Here is a 14,016-nt window from a genome sequence, read left to right as displayed (position 1 = left end):
TGATTACATTTTTACCACTTTCTCAATTGTTTTGTTTGTAAATTTAGTTGGTTCATCTTTGGGATGCAATTTTATCAGTATCTTTTGAATCTATAGCTTGTAATTCAAACTACGGAAAAAGGGACAAAATTATTCCTATACTTCCCACTAAGTTCATCTTACAATCAAAAAAATTGATCTTATTAATGTCTTATTCCATAACTTTGATGGAACCATAGCCTGACAAAGGATTCGGTCCAAATAATGAAGTTGTCCTTAAAAAGGTAATAATAACGAGTCTGCCCTTTGCTTCTTACACCATTTTAGAATTTCACTTGAACAATAAACCTTTCTCTTTTATTTTTATTTCATGTCTCGATGTTCCAAAGATCCATTGTGTTGAATGTGCAGTATGCAGATTTTATCTTCTTCTTATCGTTTTCTTCCCTTTTTCATTTTCCCCTTATGCATCTACATGTGATCCTTACTATCATTCATGTTTGGTAATCTTATTAATATAATAATATTGATGCATGTTTAAACTTCCTCTGTATGCTTTGCTTTTAATTGACATTGGTGTATTGGTTCTATGTGGTGCTTTGTTGTTTATGTAGATCCCAATTAATTACTAGCCGATTTTAGAGGAGATTTTCTTTAAAGAACTGCAGGCCACGACTGAACCTTTTTTGAATAAATCCTCCAATTATAGGTCAGGATCATTTATACTAGCCTTTGGTGTAATGTACTTGGTAAATATTATCATAATATTGTTGTCGTATTTCAGTAATGAATTCTTTGTTCTTCTTGATGGTTATATGCACATGAAGAATTTAAAGCTTATGTTCTCATAAAAATTAAGATTACACCTAATTGATCTACCCCATAGCCGACAATGGAATTCTAGGCCTTGAACATCCTTATTTTTATGCAAAGTTGCTTATGATTTTTGAGTTGTTGATGCTGTATAAAATTGGACTTTAATCTACTTTACATTATAGTAAATTAGATTTCCCTTATCTTGCAGACACCCCGAGAAGAGAGAAGAGAAGAAGTGCTTTAATGACTGCTCACATATCTGAGGAGGTCTCACAAAATATAACTCGAGAAGATCCTTCAATGCAAGGACATAGAGGAAATAGAAGTATCGGTGAGACTGGCCGTTCTGGTATCAGAAAGTCAACTTAAAAATAAAATTTCCAAAGATAGGACCGGTAGAAATTCAGATTGTTGAGCTTCAATATAAGCTGTCTTTTGGAGTTGGTGACAACTTAGAGGTTCTTTGCCGCGATAGTGACATGAAAGGCTGCTGGTTAAGGTGTAAGGTCTTACAGGCATCGCAAAAAGGTCTAAAAGTTCAATATGATGACATCCAGGATTGTTATGGTCTTGAAAAGCTCGAGGTACCTTAACCACTGCAAATATAACTTAAGTTTATATACTTAACTTATGATCTACTTACATATATTGAGTTGTCCATTCTCCCTTCACCCTCTTTCCTCATCATCTTTGCTTGATTTATAGGAATGGATTCCTTCCTACAAAGTTGCAGGCTCTGATAAATTTGGCATGAGATGCGCAGGACACCTCACAGTTTGGCCCCGACCTCTGGAGAATTCTTCTGACTATTCTTTTGAAGTAGGAGCTGCAGTTGATGCTTGGTGGTCTGACGGATGGTGGGAAGGTGTTGTTGCTGGATGTGATGTCTGTGGAAGCGGTCATCTTCAGGTTTACTTCCCTGGTAAGAAATAGCAGCCCCCGAAAACTAAAAAGTTAGAATAGAATTAGAAAACAAGGAATAAAAGGAAAATTCTTGCTTATCGGTTGATGCATAGCAACTTCGCTTAAGGATAACTCAACAGCCAATGGATGCAAAATTGGAGTCTCTAATTATTTCTATTCTTATTTGAACTCATATGTCTAAGCTCAACCTTGTCATAAATTGGCTTTCTAACTCAGCAGTGGAAAAAGTCTTAAATAGTAGGCCTAGTTTCTGGCTTATTTGTTGTCCGGAAGTTTAAATAATCGATGTTGGTCATGGACTGATGCTCCATGGTGTTTTTTTTTTAATCTCAATAATAGGAGAGAACATATTATTGGAGATCGAAAGGAAGAACCTGAGGACTTCCAGAGATTGGGTTGATGACAATTGGGTTGAAGTTGAGGGAAAGAAAGACAAAGTCATTCATAAGCTCGAATTTAAATTATGTATCCAGGTGCAGTATCAAAGAGCCGGGGAACTGTGAAAATCAGATGGCTCACAAGCTTGTGGCACCTGAAGAAAACAAAATGGCTTCAACTTCTAAACACTCAGAGGAGAAGCAAGACATTGATGTGCTTAAATTGAAAAGGCGATGGTGTATTGAGTTTCTTGCAGATAACAAGAACTGATTTCAGACAATTCTACAAGTGATAATGCTGGCATCTAGCAGTCGTCAGTTCTTTTCGATAATGGTGAAATGTTTTTGGCACTGTGGGTAAATTGACTTGTAAGTAACTCTCAACGGTGCTCGATTTGCCTTTGTAAATGTATATGTCTTTAACAACAAAACTTGGAAAAGGCACCTTATAGAACTTAGGGATTATAGGCAAGTACTCTTCTATCGGAAACAGTTTCTCTACACCTCAAGAGTAAGGTCTGCATATTTACTACCCTCCTTCGACCCCACTTATGGGATTATAGTGAGGATGTTGTTATTGTCGTTTTGTTTGCAAATTGGACTAGAAGTTGGCATGTTCTTGTATTGTACACTCTGTCATCAGATATGTATTAAAATTGTAGCTTTATGAAGTTTTCTCTGAGTATAAGTTTGCTATGTTAATCTAACTCTCTAAATATGTCGCCCCACCTGTTTTTCAGTTTCCTTTTTCTTGAAAAAACTATTACAACTTTTTTAATTTTAGAAGATGAGCAAAATGTTCTTACAATTTAACCGACTCATTTTTCTCGAAAAACTTATTCTTTTTCTTTTGAAAAATGCAGATAAGTATTTTTCAGTTTTAATCAATTGTTATAAACAAGGCATAATACATAAACAGACACTCAAACTTGGTCTTAACTGGCAACTAAGCACTTCAACTTTGTGAGTGCACATCTAGGTACCTTAACTTGATCTCAATTGACAACAAAATACTCCAACTCGTCTCCACTGTATCTCATAGACATCGGTCGTTGATGTGACACATAAATTTTAGAGGTGTTTAGATGATTATTTTGTAAGTTGGAGTGTTCAATTGACATAACGGAGACAAGCTGAGGTGTCTAGATGTGCATATTCAAAGTTATAGTGCTTACTTGCCAGCTTAGGCCAAGTTTGAGTGTCTTTTTATGTACTATGCCTATAAAAAAACACCAAACTGTATACTTTACTCTTTCCATATTGGCAAAAAGCTCTTACATTTTACCACTATCGCGATTGTTTTGTTTGTAAATTTAGTTGGTTCTTCTTAGGTTGCAATTTTATTTCTATCTTTTGACTGGGTGGATTGTAATTCAAATTACGGAAAAAGGGCCAAAATTGTTCCTATAAATTACCTAGTTGGCCGGAGATCCCATAATCTAGGTTCAAGGAGATTAAATAAAGTTATGAATGACAGTTCAATATTGTTGCTAAACTAAATCTATTCTCATGATAAGACAATGTTTAGGAACAAGGATAAACTGCTACAACTTTTTAATGATATCTAAGAGTCACATGACATGATCAAATAGTGTAACTACGGGTTACACGTTTAGAAATCACTCATGTTAGTGTGAGGTGTAAGCTGCCTCAAGTAGAATTAGTGTACGGTCAGTTCTCTATGCACACATAAAACTAGGTGTTCATGGCTGAATTGAACACAACAATGACAACCAAGAACAGCTAACGGTTAATTGTTTGACACATGTTGCCTAGGTATATCAAAGCTCGATGGTTCAAAGATATTGAATATACCGATTGATCAAGTATACCCGATGTCTGTTCGCTAAAGAGAGTTCAAAGGAAAACCTACTTACTCAGATGTGATTAATCCTTATTTGTATATCACACAGTTTTTCGTGCATATTTTCATAATATAGATATTCCCCATTCATGTGGGAGATTGTTGGGTTTTTTTAAAGGTTAAACCTTAAAAAATAAGTTATAAAGTGAATTGGGAAATTGAGGGAAAATGAAATATGAAAAAAGTTCATTTCTCCCTCATTGGTAATAACGAGGACTTTTGTGCTTATATATAGAAACACTTCTTTGAGCTCATAATGGGATGAGAAGAGTCTCCCCGTTCGCCCTCATCGCACTCGGCTCGGCATTGGCATTTGATTGATAAAATGTTTGGACAACATTTATTTTTTAGTTTATTAATTTCCTTTTAACTGAAATTAATTTCTGAACATATGCCTTTGCACCTGTTTACAATTGCAATATTAATACTCTGAACTAATCAATTACGATAAATTGGATCGAATTTTGCGGGGGGGGGGGGAGGAGGGGAGTGAGGCAGGTGGTTCTGCACTATCTCGACCTAACATGAGCATGACGAGTTCAAGATTGGATTTTTTAGTTTAATGTTGGAATAAAATTTATGTGACTAATACTGTTGTCACACTAATTTTGTTTAGTGTAAAGGCCAAAACTCAAGAGCTTCAGTTTTGAGTTTCTCCCTCTTGTTGCTCCCACATGTCACAAAGAAGTTCAAACAAAAACCCAAAGCTCAACCTTTTACTTGTGTTGGCAACAATGGCATTTGGCTTTTTCTCCCCCCTTCTCGTTCTTCTTTTCTTGTTCTTTTACTCTATCCTTTTCCCTAACTGTCACCTCTTGTAAAACAAAAAACCCAACTCAGCATTCTCTGGCTTTTTTCTCCGTTAAGCAACAAACTTTTGCTATTTTTGAGATAAGTTAGTACTAGTTAGGTGCTTAGCTTTTTTTCTTGAATTCCTGATTCTTTTTTGCTGCTTGTTTCTATTTCCTACCCTAAGCTATTTGTTGTAAGTGTGATCACTTGATGTCTTCTTAATGCTGGTTTATGTTGTGTGTTTTTGTTCTTGCACATGGTTAATCTTTTGAAATCAGCAAACCCCATTTCCTTTTGCACGGGGGTTTGGGCTTCATTGTTGTTTTTCATTGTGAATTTGATCCTTGGTTGGTAATTCTTGAAAAAATATATATGTTCTTTTTAGCTGAGTTATAGCTGAAGTTTCTGGAATTAAGTTTAGTTTATATTTGGATTAAGCAAAATTCTGTCTGTGTTTCTTTTGGAGTTGTGGTTTGATGCTTGTTTTTTCATTGTTTATATGGTCATCAGGAGCTAATCATTGGAAAAATATCTTCTTTATATCTGATGTTCTTAGTTACAATCATTTTTTGTTTGTTCGACCGCGTCCTAAATTGTAACAGAACTTAGGTGGATTATGTTTGCTCATGACTCTTCCCGTCCATTCATATTAGTAGTCATACTATTGCCCCTGTAGTTTCTTGTCCTTTGATGTTTTTCACTATCTGTTGTTTTTTGTACTTCTGTTACTTCTTGTTATTTTTTTCAAAATGATTGTTTATGTTTCTGGATGAGGGTGTTTAAGAACTGGGCTGTTTTTGATTAATCCAAACTGTTTTGATTAATCCAAACTGTTTCTCTGTGGCATCAAGATGGATACAGATAATCATGTATTTATATCGTGGGAAGAGCACGTTGTTTCTCAGGGAAAGGGCTGTCGTGTTGTGCACTACTACTTGAAGGATGCCTCAGGAGAGTTAATCCTTGCTGTGGTGGGTACTGAAAGAAGTAAAAGGCACATGCTATATGTTGTCTCAGAGGATTATTTGGATGCTTTCGGGCATACAAGTACCATAAATTCTGACACAAAGTGGTGTGCAAGAAAGGAGGTAGTAGAATGGCTGACGTTTTTGATTTCAAAGCATCACCGATCACCACCTATTTCAGGTATGTATAATCAAATGCTCTCATTTCGAGTATTCAGCATTTCCTCAGATGATTTCAGTTTCATGAGATTCACAGTATTTATTGGAGTACATGTGCATAAAATGCTCTCATTTCTAATATTTAGCATTTCCTGAAGAAGCTGATCATAGATTACTGGCTGCTGGTTACACCTGATCAATCTAGAGAAGCATATGTCTTATGATCACGTCTAAAACTAAAAGCAACAATGTTCCAAGTTCAGCGAATGTCCAAAATTTATCAATTTGATGTGGTAATATCAGTCTCACATTTTTGTGAACTATTCATTGGCTACAGATCATGTCTTATGCCTCGACAGGAAAGAAACTAATTATGTCGCGATTATTGTTTCTGTAAATATTGTTTCTGTAGAGCAGCCTCCCTCCCGTGGGTTTTTTGGGGAGGGAGCACTGGGAGATGGTGCAAAGATATTTCCAGTTCGATTTTTATTTTGGGATTTTTATTCCCGACTTCAGTCTTCCAGGCACAAGCTGAATTTTCAATTTAGTTGTGCATCTTGATTTAACATAGAGCTGTGTACAGGTGGTAGTTCTTTGTATCCCAGAGATGGATAATCCTTGTTTGAAGAGTAAATGGACAATACATGATCTACCCCATAGCCCCCTATGGAATTGTAGTCCTTGAACGTCCCTGTTTTTAGCTGAATCCCTAGTAAACTGTTATATAAGCTGCAAAGTTGCTTATGTTTTTTGAGCTGTTGATGTTGTATACAATTGGATCTCTGTATGAAGAATGCTATAAATTGCACTTATCTCAACTTTAATCTACTTTACATTATAGTAAATTTGACTTCCCTTATCTTGTAGATACACCGATAAGTGAAAAGAGAAGAAGTGCTTTAATTGCTGGTCACATATCTGATGAGGTCTCAAAAAATATAATCCGAGAAGATCCTTCAACGCAAGGACCTAGTGGGAGTAGAAGTTTCGATGAGAGTGGCCATTCTGGTATCAGAAAGTCAATTCCTGGGAACCAGATTAGCAAAATCCAAACCACCAACTTACCCAAAGTTAAAAGTAAAATTTCCAAGCATAGGACCGATTGGAATTCAGCTTGTTGAGCCTCAATATAAGCTGTCTTTTGGAGTTGATGACAACTTAGAGGTTCTTTGCCACGATAGTGGCATGAAAGGCTGCTGGTTCAGGTGTAAGGTCTTACAGGTATCACAAAAATGTCTGAAAGTTCAATATGATGACATCCAGGATTGTGATGGTCCCGAAAAGCTTGAGGTACCTTAACCATTGCGACTGTAATTTATGATCTACTTACGTATATTGACTGTCCGTTCTCCAGTGGCGAAGTCAGAAATTTTGTTAAGGGTGTTCAAGATTTAATATATACGTATGAAAAATAATTTTTAACCTATACTAGCTACCCTGAGCTGTATGTTGCTACGGCACTGCCGTTCTCCCTTCACCCTGTTTCCTCATCACCTTTCCTTTTTTTATAGGAATGGATTCCTTCCAACAGAGTTGCAGGCTCTGATAAATTGGGTATGAGATGCACAGGACGCCTAACAGTTCGGCCCTGGCCTCTAGAGGACTCTTCTGACTATTCTTTTGAAGTAGGATCTGCTGTTGATGCTTGGTGGTCTGACGGGTGGTGGGAAGGTGTTGTTGCTGGATTTGATGTCTGTAGAAGCGGTCATCTTCAGGTTTACTTCCCTGGTAAGAAATAACAGTCCCAAAAAACTAAAAAGTTTAAATAGAAATAGAAAACAAGGAATAAAAGGAGAATTCTTGCTTATCGGTTGATGCATGGCAACTTCGCGTAAGGATAACTCAACAGCCAATGATTATTTTTAATTCTTACTTGAAATCATATGTCTAAGCTCAGCATCGTCATAAATTGGCTTCCTAACTCAGCAGTGGAAAAAGTTTTAAACACTAGGCCTAGCTTCGGGCTAATTTGTTTCCTGAATTTTGAATGATCGATGTTGGTCATGGCCTGATGCCCCAAGGTATTTTTCTTCTCTCAATAATAGGCGAGAACATATTACTGGAGATTCAAAGGAAGAACCTGAGAACTTCAAGAGATTGGGTGGATGACAAATGGGTTGAAGTTAAGGAAAAGAAAGACATAAACACGTTCATAAGCTCGAGTTTAACTTATGTATCCAAGTGCAGTATCAAAGAACCGGACAACTGCGAAAATCAGATGGCTCCCAAGCATGTGGCACCTGAAGACAAAAAAATGGCATCAACTTCTAAACACTCAGTGGAGAAGCAAGACTCTGATGTTCTTAAACTGAAAAAGCGATGGTGTATTGATTTTCTTGCAGGTAACAAGAACTGATTTCAGACAATTCTATAAGTGATAATGCTGGCGTCTAGCAGTCGTCAAGTCTCTTTGATAATGGTGAAATGCTTTTGGCACTGTGGGTAAATTGACTTGTAACTCTCAACGGTGCTCGATTTGCCTTTGTAAATGTATAGGCCTTTGACAACTAAACATGGAAAAGGCATCTCATAGAGCTATATAGGCAATCAGTCTTTTTTTCTTACCCCCTCCTAGGAGCTCCCACCTTTTCACTCCTTTGGTGACTTGGAGTCTCGAACTCCCAACCTCTAGGTTGGAAGCGGTCAGTGGAGGGTGCTTACCATCCTAGCACACACTTCTGGTTAGTAGATGTATACAACAACAACAATAACAACCCAGTGAAATTCCACAACGTGGGGTCTGGAGAGGGTAGAGTGTACGCAGACCTTACTCCTACCAAGGTAGGTTAGTAGATGTATATGTTTTACAAATTGAACAAGAAGCTAGCATGCTCTTGTATTGTACACTTTCTCTTATCAGTTATCAGTTATGTATGTATGTATATAGATTTACAAGTTGAATTAACTATTTAATTTGAAGTCCTAATTCAGATAAATGGCTTAACAATTTTTTATGTACCAATAATTTGACTCTCTGCTAGCACTTGTTCTCAATCAATCCAAAAATTCCTGTTTCTTATAATCCCATAGGATCACAAGGTGACCTCATCTCATTGTATGTCAAATAAACTTACGGATTTCATAACTGACAGAAAATGCAGGGCGGTAAAATTGGTCCTACATATCAAATTATTTGTCGTAGTTCTCTTTTACACTTCTCTTAAAAAAAACATTTATTAGAAGTATCTCTTTTGACTATTTTGAGGTGTTTGTAGCGTCCATAAACAATTACTATAACTAAGGATCAAATGGAAAAAATTAATTAATTTTATCTTGAACTTCTAAAATGATAAAATAATTTGAAACAACTATTTTTATAAATTACGACAAATAATCTGAGATTGTGGAAGCGTATAATAAAACAGACTTATTGAGAAAATACATCCAACACCATATCAATCTTCACAAACTAACAACCATATTTATATTGGAGCTATGGAAAAATAAGTTTTTCCAAACACACTAACACGTCAAAAGTACGTAAATAGATTAAACTACATATAACTCAGTGGCATAATAACATTATCACTCATTTATAATATCCAAATTAGGCAGCAACAATGGAGAAGGGGCAGGACCAAAATTATTAGGTGAAACATTATGATGAGTTGCATCACAATAACCTCTCAACCTATTAGTTTCTTCAGGAGTGAACCCAAGTGTAGTAAGCATACTAGGCCAACAATGATGTGTGATGACAGAAATGGCTTGACAACAAGGCAAGTCAATATCAATTGTACCAATTGTAAAGTAAGCAACTATCTCATTTGTGCATGATTTTATCTCTGCAATTGCACTAAAACACTCCACTATACTCCCTTGACTTGCTTCATCATGTCTTGCAAGGAATATTGGTATGTCTCTAGATGAATTAACATTGCCCAAATTTGTGATTATTGAACAAGTTAACATGATTAAGAAGAAAGTGCAACATTTCAAACCCATGGTAATGTTTTTTCTTGAGTAGGAATATCAAGATGGGGAAAGTTGGAAGTGAATTAGGGGATTTTATAGGGGTTTAGAAGGGGAGAGGAGAGGACTCTTATGAGTAAATGACATTTTTTGAAACTTATGTATTTGGTGTTATTACATGGTACCCAAAAGCCATGGGATAATTAAGACATACAATAATGGGATTCTACTAAAGTGAACATTGAATGAGAAATTAATCTCATGTAAAGAGAGACAGAGGGGCCACGAATGTGTTAGCTTTTCATTTTATTTTATTTTTGTCATTCGATGTTCAGTATTTATATTAAAGCTCGACTAATTTGGATTTGACACATGTAGGACTCTATTCGAAGGGAAGCACTCCCTATTAAAAAAAAAATCGTATTCATGACTTGAACCCAAACTTCTGATTAAGGAATGAGTAGTGTCATTCATACCAACACATTCTTTGGTGGCAATATGTTAGCTCTTCGTGCAATTTAGTTATGAAATGATACTATAAATTATTTATTTTTATCTCATTTGATTAATTAAACAATTGCTCACCAATCACTTAAACTATAAATAGCCTGTGAATAAAACGAAAATAATTGTAGTCTAGTATAGTTAATAAAATACTTTACATAATTTAGCCAAAACTTTAATGCTTATCTAAATTAGCCCAATTTTATGTCTTTCTCCGTAATAAAACTTTCGTCATTGCTAAGAACATATTTTTAATTTTTCTTTCACAAAGCCACATCAAAGACGCCTTCTTTCTGCTACCTTCCACCATGAAAATTTTACCTTTTCCACTTTGGGACTGAATTTCTATTCCAAAATTCATTTGAATAATTTACTTTCGATATCCATCTCAATTGATTTATCAAAAATATTTATTTTGGTAATTTTGTGCATCATGTTTTTAAACATTTTTGTAAAAAAATTAAAAATATATATGAAAGTTTTGTAAATTATTATATACCGGATTGAATTTTTGGCTAAAGATTTGTAATGTAAATATTGGGGCCATATTTTTATATGTAAGTTAGATAATTGTATTATTTTTCCTGAAATTTTCTCTATATAATATATGTAGGGGTGACAATTGGACGGATTGATTAGGATCATATGGGTCAAGAATCAACCCAATTCAAATTTGTTTAGATCACAACGGGTCAGGTAATGGGTCATATAATGGGTCAAGTCCAACTCAACCCAAATCAATTTTTACTAAGTTTAATTATATAGTTTGTTCTTTTAAAATATTTTAGTATATAATAAAAATATTTTTTTTCATTATTATGGCTATATATAACATATCAAATTTTTTTAAAAAATATTTTGACATGATTTCTCATGAGCCAATTATGATTACATATCAACCTAATTTTAATGGGTTAAAATGAATTCAAATGAAATAGATTGAGCAGATAAATAAACGGGTCAATAATCCATCCAAACTTCAACAGATTGGATGGATTAGGTGGGTTGGGTTTGATTTTAAGGAAAACTACACAAAATGGACCCTTTAAACAAACTATTTACCACTTTATACTCATTTCCTAAATAATTCTGTTATATGCCCCTTCGGCCAAACTAATTACCCCTATACCCCCTTTAAGTATTTTTAAATTCGCGCGCTGACAACATGCTAACGTCAGCATCCACTCTACATGATATCGATAGGGTATCATATACCGATAAAGTATCACAGAGGATTAAGCTCAGTCTTATATGATACCGATATGGTATCAACATAACGACGGAGTATCACAAAGAATATATTTACTAATTAGTTTAATAAATAAGGTTGTAATTTTAATAATTTTCTCTTAATTGTTTTATTTTTATTTCTTAAAAAAAGAGTTCAATCCTATATGATACCGACAAGGTATCAATATATTATAATGGTATCATTGAGGATTTTAAAAGTGTCTCATTAAGAATTTTCAATATCATTATAATATACGAATATACTGTGGTAGTATCATTCATGCAATATGAAATGACTTAGAAAAATCTTTATGATACCATCAAAGAATATATATGATACCATGCTATTATATATGATATTATGTGATGGCATCATTGATATTTCACATATTGCAATGGTATCGTATATGATTTGAGGAGTATCTGGTCCAGTAGGCCCGTAAAATTCACTAGGATAAGCGGTATTATTGAACCCCAGAACTTAATAAATTTCAAACTTTCTATTCCATATCCGTTGCAACTAGTATTTGGGTGTCCCTTTTTTGATTGTTCCTCGATATGGTCCATTTAACAAAGGATCATACATTTTAGGCACGTATTATTACTGATTATATGAAATAATCCTTAATGATACCATGCCGGTATATGATAGTTTCAAGGAGATGTAGCTGAAAGATTGAAGTAGACATCAATGATACCATGACAGTATATAGATATACTGTGGTGGTATCATTAAGGACTGAAGTAGCCTCAGTGATACCATATCAGTATATTGATACTACGACGATATGTTGCTCGCGAATCTCATGTTTTGCGGGGTATGAATTGTAAAGGGGTACTTGTTTGTAATTATTTTGTTTTTATTGGGCAGTCAGTTTTTCCTTGATTTTATCACCATCTAAATAATTGTATAGTATTTATTAAGGGAATATTACACCCAGTGGACATTCGGCCAAAGTAATTACAAAAAAAAGGTCATTCGCTATATAGGCATGTATAGACAGTGTATATTTCATATATAGTCAAGCTATATTAAGTTTTTGAGTATATCATAATGTATATTTAGTCTCATGTATAAGTAATCTATATTGTATAGTCAGTGTATAGTTACTGTATATTTCTTATGATTTTGACAATTTTTTATGTAAATAAAATATAATTATATTTATTATAAATAATTAGTTTACAACAACAACAACCCAGTGAAATCCCACATCGTGGGGTCTGGGGAGGGTAGAGTGTACGCAGACCTGACTCCTACCAAATTATAAATAATTAGTTTATTGTACATATTTAAAATTATTCCTTTATTTAACTATGTGTATACTTTCTAGGAAAAAATAAATAATTAATATGTCTGGCTATTTGCGTAAAGATTCCTTTATATTATGGGATAAGTACCCACATAGCCATTTGGCAAATTTGTTTACGAAAAAATGGCCATGACCTTTTGTCTTTAAAAAAATGCCAAGAAACTTACACGTGGCTCTACGTGGCCTTTATTCCATGTTCTTTCTTTTTCTTCCTTTTCTGTTAATGCTTCACACGTAGCCCTTCATGACCTGTTGAAAATATATATTCTACATTCTTTCTTATTCTTTGTCTGCTAATGCTTCTCTGCGTCTGTTGCTTCTTCTTTTGTATGTGTTGCATCTTTTTAAAAAATAAATTAATGTACCATAAATATAAATTATTTCTGTAAATATTAAAATTATATTAAATTTAAATCCATAAATTAATTTAGACTATATTAAATTTAAGAAAATAGTCCAAATAATGTGGCAATCAAAGTCAAATTAAATAAACCACTAAAATCACACCACGTGTCAAATTTATATGGCAATCCAAGTCAAATTAAATGAGCCATTAAAATCATGCCATGTGCCAAAATTATGTGGTAATCCAAGTCAAATTAAATAAGCCACTAAAATTATGTCACGTGTCGAAGTTATGTGGCAATCTAAGTCAAATTAAATAAGCCACTAAAATCATGCCACGTGCCGAAGTTATGTGGCAATCTAAGTCAAATTAAATGACCCACTAGAATAATTTCACGTGTATATGTGACATGTTCTGACCAATCAAATTAAAATTCTTCACCAAAGAAATCTGATTGGTCAGTTCAAACCAACCAATCAAATCACACCCTCATACCACTCCCTACAACTATAAATAAGGGTCCTCATTATTCTGAGAAGGTTTTTTTTTCAAGAACAAGAAGCAAGAAGAGAGCTCGTGGATCAAAGACTGCAAATTCTCTACAAAGCTACAAATTTCAAGTAATCAAATTCAAGTTCAAATTCAAGATCAAGAACGAAGAAGAATATCAAGAAGATCAAGATCAAGTTACTTGTTCATATTTACTATTCGTCATAACCATACAAGTGTTCGTGACGAATAATTCAAATTCAAATTTGAAGACGAAGATTCAAGATCAAGCTATTCAAGCCCTTGACTCTAAATCAAATTCAAGTTCAACGTGTTTCATATTATT

General features: G+C 34.3%; 2 pseudogenes; both read left to right on the top strand.

Annotated features, from left to right (window-relative positions):
• The first annotated feature begins 810 nt into the window (after positions 1–810).
• On the top strand, positions 811–2,767 carry LOC129901195 (uncharacterized; annotated as a pseudogene).
• LOC129901176 (uncharacterized) lies at positions 2,395–8,771 on the top strand (annotated as a pseudogene).
• Positions 8,772–14,016: the final 5,245 nt, after the last annotated feature.

This window comes from Solanum dulcamara, chromosome 1 (genome assembly GCF_947179165.1).
Source record: "Solanum dulcamara chromosome 1, daSolDulc1.2, whole genome shotgun sequence".
NCBI classification, from domain to species: domain Eukaryota; kingdom Viridiplantae; phylum Streptophyta; class Magnoliopsida; order Solanales; family Solanaceae; genus Solanum; species Solanum dulcamara.
The sequence above is the reverse complement of the archived record's forward strand: the minus strand, read 5'-3'. Positions and strand labels throughout refer to the sequence as shown.